General features: G+C 41.3%; 1 long non-coding RNA gene across 1 annotated transcript; it reads left to right on the top strand.

Moving 5' to 3' along the window:
- The first annotated feature begins 12894 nt into the window (after window positions 1-12894).
- On the top strand, window positions 12895-13547 carry LOC118165614. Its single transcript, XR_004750137.1, has 2 exons — window positions 12895-13067; window positions 13165-13547. It is a non-coding gene; the product is annotated as an uncharacterized LOC118165614 (long non-coding RNA).
- The last annotated feature ends 380 nt before the right edge of the window (window positions 13548-13927 follow it).

Raw genomic sequence — 13927 nt, 5'->3', positions numbered from 1 at the left:
GGAAATCCAAATAGTTCCCCTGCTAGAATCAACCCACATTAAAACAAATATTTTTATTTATTTATTTATTTATTTAATCTAGTGAAGGATAAATGTAATATTTTGTGTGGGGAAATATGAAACAGGCTTTCCCCCCTCCCTCATTTTCAACCAGCTGAGATTTTAAATAGCTCTTTAAAAGTGTCATGTAACAACCAGGCTAGCAGCACTGCAATGAAAAAACAGGGGAAAACCGTTCTGATGTTCACACAAAAAACAGCAAGAAGAGGAATCCAGCCCACCAGAGAGCAAATCTTAGTGGGATGAAAGGACTTTGCTACAACTACAAGAAGTCAGTGCAGCAGTGGTCCAGTCAGCCAGAGTAAAACTAACCAGGAATGTCTTCTGTCCAGCCAGCAAGTCTCACTGCTCGGCTGAGACTTTGCACAGCTCGCAAGGTCAGCCCTGCTGCCCACTGCTGCTGCAAAAGAATGTCTGTGAAACTTGGAGGTGGCTCGGCCAGAAACTTCTGACTCAGCTTTGGTTTCTCAGCTCTTCTTGCAGCTCAGCTAATCCCTCCCCCCCTCTCCAGCTCTCTTTGGTACCCACCTCCAGGCAGGTGACAATTGGGCCTGTCTCATTAGACTTCCCCCCCCCCCCCCAGCCTGTAGTGCATCAAAACCCATCTGCATATTGGTGGAGTGCTCGTCATCATAACATCTTCAGGGGATAAAACAAGCCCTGGTTCAAAGAGCCAGCTGGTCTTCCCTGCAGTAAGTGCAGCCAGCATACCAGGACAGTGCATAGGCTCCAGGTATTGGTGTGGGGGCCAAGAAAAGCAGAACGGACCAGAAGCTCCTGACCAGAGGGAGAGATCTGTTGGCTCCTAGGATGGCATCCTAGCAGGTTTTTGTTCAAAAATATTTGTGGATAAAGATGGAAGATGTATCTGCCATGCTCACATGAACCCATCTGGTGTTGTCTGTACCTGAGAACCTCTTTTGACCCTTCAGAAATAAAAAATCTGCAAGGCCTGGCAAATACAGAGCTTCTCAAAACCAACAGACATCTTGTCTGGTACAGCATCAAGAAAGGGCTTTTTTCTTTATAGTAAAGGTGATATTGAATGCAAAGTGTAATTTAAGTTGAAAATATTAAGATGTGTTGGGGTGATAAAGGCAAGAGACGAGCACAGGAAGAAAAAGAAGTTTTAAAATGAGCAAAACCAACCAAAAATATGGAAAAAAAAATCAAAAACTTCTCTCTCTGAACAGCACAAATTATTACAGCCCAAGCACATCACGGAATGATTTCATGTTCAGATGTCCACATATCCTCTTAGCAACTGGAAAAATGTTCCATCTGGAGGAAACAATCTTTTCTGACCATTGAAATCCATTGGCAATGTAATCAAAAAAGCTGGCATTTCCAGGCTGCCCTGTATCCATACACATACTATTTTGCTCTTACCTGTACAGCTGTTGCATGTTGAGAAGCTAAAAAAAAAAACAGATCCATGTTCTGGATGTAGATCAAACATCTTTACTACATGCAAAACCAGGCACTCCATCCCTACCTATTAAAATTCAGCAGAGGTGATATATCAATGCATACTGCTGGGAAAATTTACCTGCAGGGAAGTTGACCCCTTTTATAGCTATGAGGAGGATTTTTCCCCAAAAGCTCACTTTAATGTTATTGTTACAACTGAAAATCCTTCCATGTTCACATGAAATGGCTGCATTTTCTGCTATCCTGGAGATAAAGATTGCAGGACAGACTGACAGATCCAGGCAAGGTTAAAAATAAGTGGATGATGATTTATCTGCTGGGAGAAATACAGCAAGTTCTAGACTTGTTTACTAGCCCCAGACTAGAACAGCTCATCAAACCAGAGCTGAAGCTCAAATATTCAAAAGTCTGTTATGGAAATACTTAGCATACACTGAAAATCTTGGATTGGATTCAAAAGTTGTATTTGAAACTGCCATCTCCTAATTAAAACAATATACTCGTAAATGCTTGCTTCAAATGATACCTTAGGCAAATTTTGTGGATATAATTTGTTTGGTGAATGGGCATAGAAAAATTTCCTCACAATTAATTTTCACTGATTTGAACGTCTAAACAATTTTATAATCTCATGTTTCCTTCAACAGCCTGATCAAACAGACTTACAAAAGATTGGGGCATGGTTTATTCAATCTCTTCCAGATTTTTGGATGCATGATTCTATAAATGCTGGGGTGATACTGAATGGAGTTTCATTGTCTGAATCCTTTAAATTTGGTCAAGGATTTAATAAAAACTTTTGAAGATAAAATATTCATACCCTATGAGAAGGTGTTGAAGACTTTTTTATAATGAATTTATTTTAAAAATGATTGCCTGAGTTCCCAATAAGAACTGCAGTTTGAAGACTTTTAAAGGAAAAAATAATATAAGTTTGTTCTGTGAGGATTTTCTTATCTGTACTTTTCTTAAGGAATATCCTCCTGATAAAGGAAGTGTAATTCAAAATGAAATTAAATGTAAAGCTATATGATTGTAAAGTCTGTATATCTGAGGACAGCCATGACCATATTTTCTATGCAGGACCTGAGGCAAGTCACCACCTTCTTTCTCACTACAGAATTACTGAAGATCACTAGATTGCAGAAACTGAACAGATTTCTTCCAAAAGGTTATTATTCTGTCCGCAATGCTATCATATAAACAGTTCATCAGTGATGTAACCGACATCTCTTGTATATGATCCAGTCTATTTATTTATTTATTTATTTTTACTTCCCAAAGGGAGAAAGCTCTCCCTGTGTCAGGGTGCTTTGTGTGCCCCGTTGAAATGATGTACCATGGTATTTTACATTAGTAGAAGCAAATACAAAATAATTGTCAGCTGAGACTATAGATGACTAAAAGTTAATTTCAGTGCTAACTAAGAAGGTCTTTGTGGTCATACAGAATGATCTGGAGAACCCCATATGAGATACCAGGGATAGTGTGATGAGTGCCAAGCATGCCTATGGAAATAGAAAACCCAGTCTCAGTCTGCAGGACAGGGCAGGCACTAGATTAGCAATTATCAGCTACAGAGATGAGTTGGGATTCATGACAAGAAACACATTTCAAAGCTGAAGCAAGATAAGCCTCTGAAGAGAAGAGAAAGTAAGGATGTACGTATGACACTGTTAAGATCAATAATAGATTTCTACCTACAACCTGATACTTATACTTTAGGTGCTGAAAAATCTGGAGAAGATAACAAAGAAAGACAAGAAAGACACAGAGGACTTGAGAGCAGAAGAAAATGCCATTGATGAAAAAGCTTAAAGAGTTAAAACCAATTTAATTTATTAAAAAATAAAATAAAAATAAAAAAAAAATCCATGAACAACCGATTTTTTTTTTTTGATTATTATTATTTTATTTTTTTTTTCTGGAAAGGATCTTGATCAAAACCACAAAAATCTCCCCCTAGTTTCAATGTCTCTTATGGCTCCTGTGTTAGATATGAAATGGCAGTCGCTGCAAATAATCTATGTTGCTGAACAGAGACTATAATGTCTGAGCTCTCCCTACTCTGAGTCTCTCTCCTCTATCCAAGTCAAGTTTTTCATCAGCCTGTAGGAACTTTCTTCCTTGAGACTTCTAACAGCTTCCAAATTTGCTTGAAATCAGTGAAATATTCCAAATTTGTTAGGTATAGGAAGCTAACAGAAAAAAAGGACAAGATCACAAATCTTGTCACTACAGTGAGGTCCTGCCAGATTTTTAGTCAGAAAATCTTTGCCAAATTCAAAGTAGAAAGCTTAATTTTTATTTTTTTTTATTTTTTTTTACTGAGTGAAGGCAATTAGCCACATGAATAAGGCACATGAATTTGACACCTAATCTTCTGTGTATTCAACACTATATGCTGATCTGAAAGAACATGTTATAGCCAAAGAGGATGAAGCGTGATGTCCTAACATAAACAGGACAGACAAATGGTTCAATGGTCCCTATGAATTAACCAAACTTGGTCCTCAAACTGGGTGCTGCCCTAGGACGGATGCAGGGAGACCGTGAGTACTTATCCCAGCTGGAATGACCAGGCTATTTTAATCAACAGTTGACTACTTTTAAAAGGCAGCTGTGAGACTGCAAAGTGGCCAAGACCTCATCTTACATCTCTGTCAGACATGATGCCTGGAACCCGTGGCTACCACAGCTTGGGAGCACTTCTGCCATTCGAGCTCACAAGGACGAGCACAGGCTTCCAGGTCTCTGCCTTCTCCACCACACACTTCTTCAAGGTTCCAACAGTCGCCTGCTCTTGCTGGCCTGGGAGCCCTTGCTGCAGCACAAACGGAGCTGTAAGTGGAACACTCCCTCTGGGACTTTGTTCCTCCTCCCTGCTGAGTCTTATGGGCCAGGCTGAGCCCCTGCTTGCTCAGGCAGGGTGGTGGGCTAGGAGCATCCCACCACTTGCAGAGCAAAACTAGAGGAACCTCGCAGGAGGTTATTGCAGCAAGATGCATCTGGGAGGAAGAGAGAACTTGCAGCAAATGAGGGTGAGAAGAGTCGAGTATTGGCAGCCCTAAAGAGCTGGATTCCCTGAACGAACATGAAGGATTTGGCAGAATTCAATTACATTTTTAAGCAGTTACTGTAAGTGTAAATGTTATTTTATCCACCCCCTTGAACTGTATCATCCTGGCCAGCTACCAGCAACCACACCCACGCTCTTACTTTTACAGCTGCAGAAATGGGGTCAAGATAGTCCATGTTCTGTGCAACCCAAAACCTATTATTAAAGTAATTCATTTGCAAATAAATCACCCTTTTTACGCAGCTCCAAATAAAGAAGGAGTAAAATAAGAGCTTGTGAGCTTGAGCTCATTTGCTGAATGCAAATCCTACTCCCTTTCCTCCTCTGGCCACATTTAAATAGGTAAGAAGAAAGCTGCACAACATTTGGTCACCAAGACATCTCTCCTTGTTTCATTCAAGTTTGGGGAAGTTGATACAGTAATCACAACTGAAAGAGAGAAAGAGAGAAAAACTGGCAGGGTTTCAGCCAGTGTGTCAGGTGCCAAGTGATTTCGGAGAGGAAAGAAGTAACCTTATTTTCACAAGCACCTTGCACAATCTGGATTTATATTCCTTGGGCACTAGGTCTGAATTCATTCAGGACCTCACGTCTATGTCAACTGCTCAAGAGATCTCTGTTCACTCATATTTTTTTTTTCTTACTCTCCCCTTTCCTCTTCTTACATTTCCCCATTTGGGAGGCTTTTCTTATGGATTTCTAGGAAATTTCACTCAATCTTTTGAATGATAAGCCAGAAGCATGACAGTTTTTCTTTTAGTTCTCAGGTAAAAATTCTAAGCTTCATTTACTTCTGCAAGTCTGCACATGGTTGTGTCTCTCTCTTGTATCTTTTCTGTGTTTCTGTAAGATACTGGATATGCATGAGAACTGCAAAGACTTTTATTGTTACTCGAACCTGGCCTGCAAGATTCAGCCTATCTTTAAATAAAACAAATAAAGGAATAGATTGTTATTAAACACAAAGTTACTGTATGCCTGCTACAATAATCACAAATATACATAAAGATTAGTCAGCTTTCATGTGATGAATTAAAACCACTGGCTGAGCTTTAAAGTGATATCACAACCAGTAAAATATTATGCTGAAACTGAATCAACCAGAACTTAATTTTTGTCTTTCATTATGGTATAAAGAATTCTGAAATAAATTTCCACACTGCATGTGCAAGGATTCAAAATAACCCTCCCTAATGTAAGTTATCTTTGCTGATCCTATATGTTAGGGCCTCTGACAGTCAATCCACCCACCTGGTTCCATGGCTATAGACGAGATCTTGAACAATATCCAAGCTGAAATACATTTTACCTTTTTTTTTTTTTTTTTTCCATAAACATGATGTGTTTATATTCACACACAGTTTTGTAATAACTGCTTGAATAAATCCTACCTGAAAGATCAAATTCAATTCAGTTAACTTCTTTACTGCATACAAAAGGATACCTTTCAATATGGGTCTTTCTAAAGATGCCATGCTTCTTCTCGGTATGTGGCCTTAAAAACCGGAGATAGATTTTTTCTAAAGGAAATTTCCAGTTGTATTTTTATTTATTTAAACTAATACTTGAACACTCAAAAAAGTTCTTCTTAATATATTAATACTGGAAATATGTGGAAGTCATATTTTCTAAATCCCAGACTGAAATCAAAGAGCACGTTATATCACAGACTATACTCTTGGACATGCAGACCACAGTAGCACAGGACCATTGGCTCACAAGCAACTCATGATGGACAAAAATTTCCAAAGCCTTTCCTTCAAAATCATACCCACAGTCCTCTGTTCCCAGTGCTGCATCCACACAGTTCTGGACTTTGCATGCTCCTTCATGATCAGCTATATCATTCACATTTATATCAAGGCTATGTAACAATCTCTGGCTGCCCTTAAACAAAACTTATTAAGCTACCTGTCAAGCCCCACTGCTTTCCTTCCCTCCCCATGTTCTATGTGACTCAGAACTCGAGTCTGTCACAGCCAAAGCCTGGATGCACAATTCACACTTCTGAAAGTCAAGCTGTGTATTACCACTCAGAAAACTCATAGTGGTTTACAGGTGAGAAACAGTAGGCAATTTGCCTTGCAAAGTCTGGGCTGTTACTACTGAAAGTTGAACTGAAAAAGAAAACCATGACCAAGCAGAGCAGAGTGGCAGTCATTCACTGCTTTCTTCCACCTCCCCTCCTCTTTCTCTCCATGGAACCTACCACAGATGTCAACCAAGCACAATGGTGGTAACAACCTGTGCAGAGACTGTTTTCACCACCAGCACTCCTGTCACCATTGCTCTCACAGCAGTTGCTACCCATTATCTGGAAATTACCTCATCCTATGTCAACATGTCATAGTTGGAGGCTTGGGAACTGAGCACTGAGCCTTCCTGGCATCATCTAGGAATAGCCTCACTTGCTGGGTCTCAGGATAAATCTAGCTATATCCCAGTATTTTTTCTTCCCTAGCTCCCTTTTTGCTCTTCTAATATGCAAAAAGTAAAGTAGTGCACTATTTTTACGCTTCAGAGATAGACATGCCAGGCAAAGGACACCCATGAGATTTGGGGAAAAAAAAAAAAAAAAAAAAAAAAAAAAAAAAACAATGGTCTTTTAGCCACCCATCTGTCAAAAAACAGCACTACCAGAACAAAGGCACAACTGTTCCAACACCATAAAGAGTGCATTGATAAAAAAAATACTCTTGGCATTCCTGTCTTGTTTAATCTTCATGAAAGTGCTAAAACTGCTCAGTTTCTATTTGTCTGTTCCTGTCATGATCAGTGACAACAAAAATTGCCATAAGAGTGAAGGGAATGTTATGCCAGCTTGGGCAATCTCCACACACCACCGAGCCGAGGGCACCTAAGGACAGAACAATAGGATCAGGACAGAATAATATAAAGTGGAAATTCCCCATATGAAAGCTGTGGCTTACAGATATTCTGAGCTGGCAGCTCCACCCACACTGTTGTCTGATGGGCTCCAGTGCACCTTTCCTCTGTTGAATCTGACTAATACTTTTCGATTGACATCACCTTTTTGGTCTTTACAAAAGCCTGTAGCACTCTGTCCCACACTTTAGTTACATGAGGATACGCAAGGTAGCAAGGGCATGAAAATTCACATGGGAACAAGTCAGAGAGGACAAACCCAACTTGAGCAAAACTGGTAACAAGACAGAAAATACATTTCAGAATCATTAAAATTATATACTTTCTTATAATTTTGACAATTATATAAATATTAGGCCAAAGAGTGATGTAAATAGCTGACTATCTGGTGTGTTGGCTGTTCTGGTTAAAAAGATGAATAGTTATTTTCCAAAATTTTCAGTAAACTAAAAAAGTTTCAGTCACAAAGCTGGAATATTCATATTCAAATGCAAAATAAAATCATTCTTAGTTATAAAATATTTTGTTGATTTTTTTGAGACAATACAGAAGCTTTTCAAACTGTCATCTTTCAAACTGTCAGCTACAAGCTTCTAGAAAGGTGAAAATTTTCTTCTACCTTCAGTTCAAGCTTTGCAACTGATTTCAGAAACTGGAAACTGATTGTAACCTTCCACATAGACACATGGTCACAAGATGAGCAGTGATAATTCCTAAGAAGTTGCAGATTATTCAACATCAGTGTTTATTACTAGTAAATAATGGTTAACGATTTTTCTTTTTGATTAATAAATCTCAGAATACATTTCCACATTACTGTTTTTATTCTACTGTTGTGCACCAGCTTCTACTACCTATGCTAGTTTGTGCTTATAACATTTCTTTTCAATGAATAAATAAATAAATAAAAAAAAAAGGACACAGATGTTTCTGATTTTCCTTTATATGGATGACAACGTAGAAATGTATTGTGGAATCTGGCATTGACTAGTTCTTGAAGTAGAGTTACCACATGTCCCAGTCACAAAACAGCAACACATAGTATAACATTTCTGGAAAGAATCTTGCTGCAATAAAATGGATCACAAGAAGTTTGCAATCTATGAATTCTACCCAAAATATAATCCACTAAATATTCCTTCTACTAAGTATCTGAAATTGAAAACCAGTTCACAAACTGGGGAGGGTGCTAGCTGTATTTTACAGAAAAATGCATTCCCCATTCAAAAAGTTGTGTAAGCTGCTTTTCTATATTATCACAGAAACAAATATTTAAAACCATGTGGAACATCCCTTTTGATCTGTAAAAAATGTCCAGCAAACATGCTATTTGAAAAATATATTAATATATTTATGAATCAGAAGAAGGACTAGCACAGCTATGTAGCTTGATATCCTTCATTGCACAGGCCAGAGGACTTCCCTGGATTAATGCCTATTTGAACTATACACATCTCTTTTACTGAAAAATCACCTTGTGGTTTCAAAAGCTCCTGGTGATAGAGAACATCCCACATAGCTTGGTGAGCCACCAGGTTAGCAGCCCATTATATGTCACAGAGCATGTGTCAGAGCTGGAGGGCATTGTTTCCCACGGAAGCATTTATAATCCTCAGCTTGCCTTCATTTTTCAGAAGCTGAGGTCTTGCTCAGAGTTTTTCAGCACACACCTTTGCTCACAGGCTGACCCTTCTCTTGCTCTGATGACATTCTCACCCTGGACTGAAACTCCTTGAGCTCCCCTTGAATCACGTCCAAACTTCTCCATCAGCACTTCTGGCCACCTTGGGAGCTCCTGAGTACGTAAACAAAGTAGAAGTACCCTTGCTGTCTTTTAAGGTTGCTTTTCATAGGGCCCAGTGTGTTTCCTGCAGGTTGGCAGAGTAGTGGCTGAGGAGGAGCACACCAGCCCACCTGGGGCAGCAGATGCCCCCATGAAAGAAGACATCTGCTCCCACCTGCAACCCATTAAGGTTTTCTCAGCAGTTCCCCCCAAGGCCTAGGCAACCTATTTTCTCCCACCTTTAAGATAAGATTTACGGAACTCCTGTCCCACAGCAGGGACAAGGACAGCAGAGTGACCTGTTCAGAATCATTATAAATATGACAACTCACTCAAATCCATGCAGACTCACTGCTATTGGAGAGGCATTTCTTAGGTGTTTGCCCCCTACCCCCTGCTTCCTCTGTTCCAGGACTAATCTCAACATCCACAACACAGAGCTTCCCAAGGCATCTTTATTTCAAGAAATGCAGGCAGGCTCAGGAATGTCTGGGTTAATTTTAACCCACACCTCTCCCCAATTAAGTGACCAAGTTAAAGCCCTGTGAAGTGTTCAGGATGCGGCTGCCTAGTGGGGTGACTGGACAGCAGCTGGCACTGACTAGCAGGATGCCTGCCCTACCTGTCAGTCTGAAGGAAGATGTGTCTGGTTTGGCCTTCAGGGGAAAATCCTGAAATTCAGGAACTTGGCAACACCTCCTGCGGCTGCTCAAAGCACAGCTCTCCCCTGTGATGGAAACTTCATCAGCTGCCACAGGGACAGGGCTAGTGGGAAGTTTCACATGCTGTGTCACTAAGTCTAAACTTTCTTCTGAATCTGGTTTTACTCTCAAGCCAACAGGCAGACTTTCAGGCAACTCATCACTGGAATGGGAAAGAAATTAACAAATGGCTAAAGAAAAAAAAAAAAAAAAAAAAAAAGTAAAGCAACAGAATGGTGACAGTGTGAGAAGAAGACATCCAGCCTTCTGGTAAGGTTTCTGGATTCCAGGTCTGCCAAATGAAGATGCCAGGCATGTTTATTTTTCCACCCTTTTGCACACCTTTCCTTTAGTCTTTCCTATTTGGAATTACAGCTTTTTCGGTAAAGAGACACCTTCCTGTAATTTGTTTTACATAAAGCTATTTTGCTTAGTAAAGCCAAAGTCCACTAAGAGGTGAATGATAAGATGCATTGCAACCCCAGGCTTCCTATTGCAAAAATGCAGGACACCAGCAGCATCAACAGCCACAATGAAGCTACGGTTCAGGGCCAACGTTTCCTAAAATTCACCCTCGGGATCAATGGGAGACTTTGTCCATTCCCCATCTGTACCGTGACATGCTCCAGAGGAGGTGGTGGGAATGAGCATGTACCTGTTGAGCTGTTCATTATCAAATGCCTGGAATGCTAATGTAAACACCTTGCATTTACTGCATGCTTCACCTTTGAAGACTTTTGCCAACATTAATAATAATGCTACTACTCACAGAGCTTTTGTAAGGATGATTTTGTTATAGTCATTAGAGTCCACTGCTCTTTACCACAGTCATGTAATAACATACTTGGTGTGCACTCCAGAAAGAAAAAAAAAAAAAAAGTCAGCTGCATTACATTAACTTCTACTTACAGGAATCCAGTCTTCTTCTTCCAATCTTCTACATAGCCAGATGATGACATGTAGCCACATACGACAGTCCCTGAAATCCCATAGCTGCTCTAACCCTCACATACAATTGTGAAAAGTAGTTGTCATGATATCTGCCAATTTACCATTTATTCTCTTTCATGAGGGTACTAGCAAGTGTATGCTAATTTGCAGTGCTGTTGCTGGCATCTCTCTAAACACTTATTTTCCCTCTTCACAGCCTATCCTCCCAATCTCTTCCAGAGGTTGACAGAAAGATAGTGGCTGGCCTGTCACCTTGCTTTTAAATGGTTAGGGAGACACCAGGCTTTGGACTGACAAGCCCATAAGGAAAGTTTGTCACTGTTCAAATCCTGCAGAGTCACTTGATACACAGCACTGACACATGAAGAAAGAGACTGGAGCTGGTCTCAAATAGAAGTTCCTGCTCCCTGTTCCTGTAGCATCACCATGCCTGGCAACCCTTAAACCTTTCCTTCTGACATAAGGTCCACTTCTACTTTGGAGATGAAAACTGATGGCTTTTACCTGATGAATAGTCCTTCACTTCAGTGACAGGGAGTGGTGCCTCATCTTCTCCAGTCCTTTTATATGTTCCCAGTCCTTCCCCGAGCTCCTCAGCCCTGTCCCCAGAGGCACAGAGGGACCAGAGCCCAGCATCATCCCTGCTTCCTCCGGAAAGGAAGAAAATCTGCTACATCAGTCAGAGCTGCTAAGTGCCTAAATTTAGCTGAGATGAATCTGGGATTAGACCATCAGAGCAGGGAATAAAACCAAGGCATCTCAAGTATTAAGCGAGAGTCTTAACACCATCCTCTACATTGCTCTGGGGATATTTGCCATGCAGCAAGCCAAGTGTGCAGCATTAAAAATGATGCTGATAAAGACCAGCAGAGAAAGCAGAGATCAGACATTTAAAGAGGACAGTATATAGCACACATCAACACTTCCTCTCTCCCTCTTTTTTTTTTTTTTTTTTTTTTTTTAATAGGGAAAACAATATTTTGGTCCTAAGCCTGATTTTGCCACTGAAGTGCTGGAGCAACATCTAGCGCCAGCTCTTGATGTGCAGACACAGGAAGATGCCACCACACGCCCCATGGTCCTGGCCAGGCACCTTTCCCAGCTTATTCACAGCGATTTCATGCATCAGGCTGCCATGGCACACCACAGCACCAATCGGCCCCGTGTTTTGCTCCGTGACGGTGTTTAATTGAGCCTGTGAGCGGCCGGACAGGTAGACAACCCCTGATGAGTCAGTGATGCTCGTGCTCACAGAGCTGTGCCTAATGGAGGCAATTGCATCATGCTGCTGAGAGCAGAGCAGCCAAGGCACGCCCTGGGGTAAGTGGTGCCTGCTGGTATGTTTAATTATACTCAACGTGCCTGGCTGTTTGATGTTAGGAATCAGAGATGGAAAAGACCTGCTGCATAACCTAACCACCACCTTGGTGAAGTATGTTTTCCTGCCGATCGCAGGCGGCGAGCCTTTCACTGCTTTTCTTCAGAGGAAGTGCCCACATTTTTTACCGCGCTCCTACTTCCTGGGAGTTTTGGCTGTCTCTCATTACGGCATTTCATTATTTTCTGACTCAACCCATTTCCAGCAGTTAATGGCTCCTTACAGCCTCCTACTCCCACCCACCTGCTGCCTCATGGGCTGCTCTGGTTGCACCCAGCCTTCAAAGCTGGGAGCAGAGGCTGCTGAGCAGAGCCCTCACCTCTCCATAGCCCATGGAGGACCCATTGCACTGCAAATTTGGGGAGCTCATCTGCAGGGCCACTGCTTTGTGGCCACTCTCAAAGCCATTGCAGAGCCTTGGGACAAGATTCATCTTCCTCCTCTCTTCCCCATGCTTGTACTGCCTACCTCTTCCCATCTTTGCACTTGTTTGCTGCTTTTTTTCTGCTGTGCTAGCTGTGTGACAACTATCCACAGAGATAAATAAATATCCAGTGTAAAAAGATTGCTTTCATCATTTTTTTTCTTTTTCTTCTCACTGATGTTTGAGTATTGCAGAGTTTCTTGCTCCGGGCTGCTGAAGCTTTCGCTGCATCACTGGTGCAACAAATCCCTCTGAGACAGGACCCTACATGTATGGCACTAATCCCAAGTCATAGCTTCCTTCCCTGTTATTATCTGCTAAGCTCTGGTGGGAGATGCGTCACCACAGGAAGTTCATCCAAAATTTTCCTTCTGGTAAGCTAAGAAACACCTCCTGCACACATTAGGGAGTTCAGATGTGCATTTCTCCACACCAGAGTCAACAGAATCGCCTATTTATTTATTTTTAAAGCCCTGGGATGGCTGCTGTGCACTTTTGACCTGCTGTCAGTTTGAGCAGTGATTAGCTATTCGCAACATGTAAGTACGCTGTGCAGCAAGGATGCCCTGATATAATTACAAAATACCAGTGATTTCAGTGATTTATCGCCACTGCTCTGCATCCAGCACTGAAGATAAACAACGGTGTAAAGAAAGAGATGGGTCTGAAGCTCAGAAAAAAAACCCTCCTGTGTGGGGGTGACAGGATCCTGCAGTGAGCTGAGGCTGTGAGCCAGCTCAGGAGCCTGTCCCAGACTCGTAGCCTGTCTGTGCAAATGAGACCCACGTTTTTCCAGGTGTTAATATTGTATCAGAGCTCTTCATGGATATTTCAGGAATGTCATTTTCTGAAGAAATTAAAAAAAAAAATAGCAATGTTTGGTTGTCAAAAGTGGACAAACTCTGGAAAAAAAAGTACTTGAGTTAAGGCTAAAGCTTTGCACAAGGTTGCTGAGATGTCTTGGTGCCATGAGCAGGGATAAACACGTCACCAACAGCTCTCCAGCACAGTCCCCTGGCAGTGATGTTTCATGGTACTGGGGGGTCAGTGACATTACTATACTAAACCAGGGCTTGTCTTTCCTGGAAGTCCCTATTTCTGGCCTTCCTATTTGAAATTTGGAATATTTTCAGAAACTTTTCTAACTTATAGAGAGAGCAGAAGCTGAGAAGCCACCTGCAGAGCTGTAATTTGCTCTCCCACAATCCCAGTTCAGCTCAGAGGTTTAATCCAG

This window comes from Oxyura jamaicensis, chromosome 4 (assembly GCF_011077185.1).
Source record: "Oxyura jamaicensis isolate SHBP4307 breed ruddy duck chromosome 4, BPBGC_Ojam_1.0, whole genome shotgun sequence".
In the NCBI taxonomy this organism is placed as follows: Eukaryota; Metazoa; Chordata; class Aves; order Anseriformes; family Anatidae; genus Oxyura; species Oxyura jamaicensis.
Note: the sequence above shows the minus strand (reverse complement) of the source record. Positions and strands in the feature narration are given on the sequence as shown.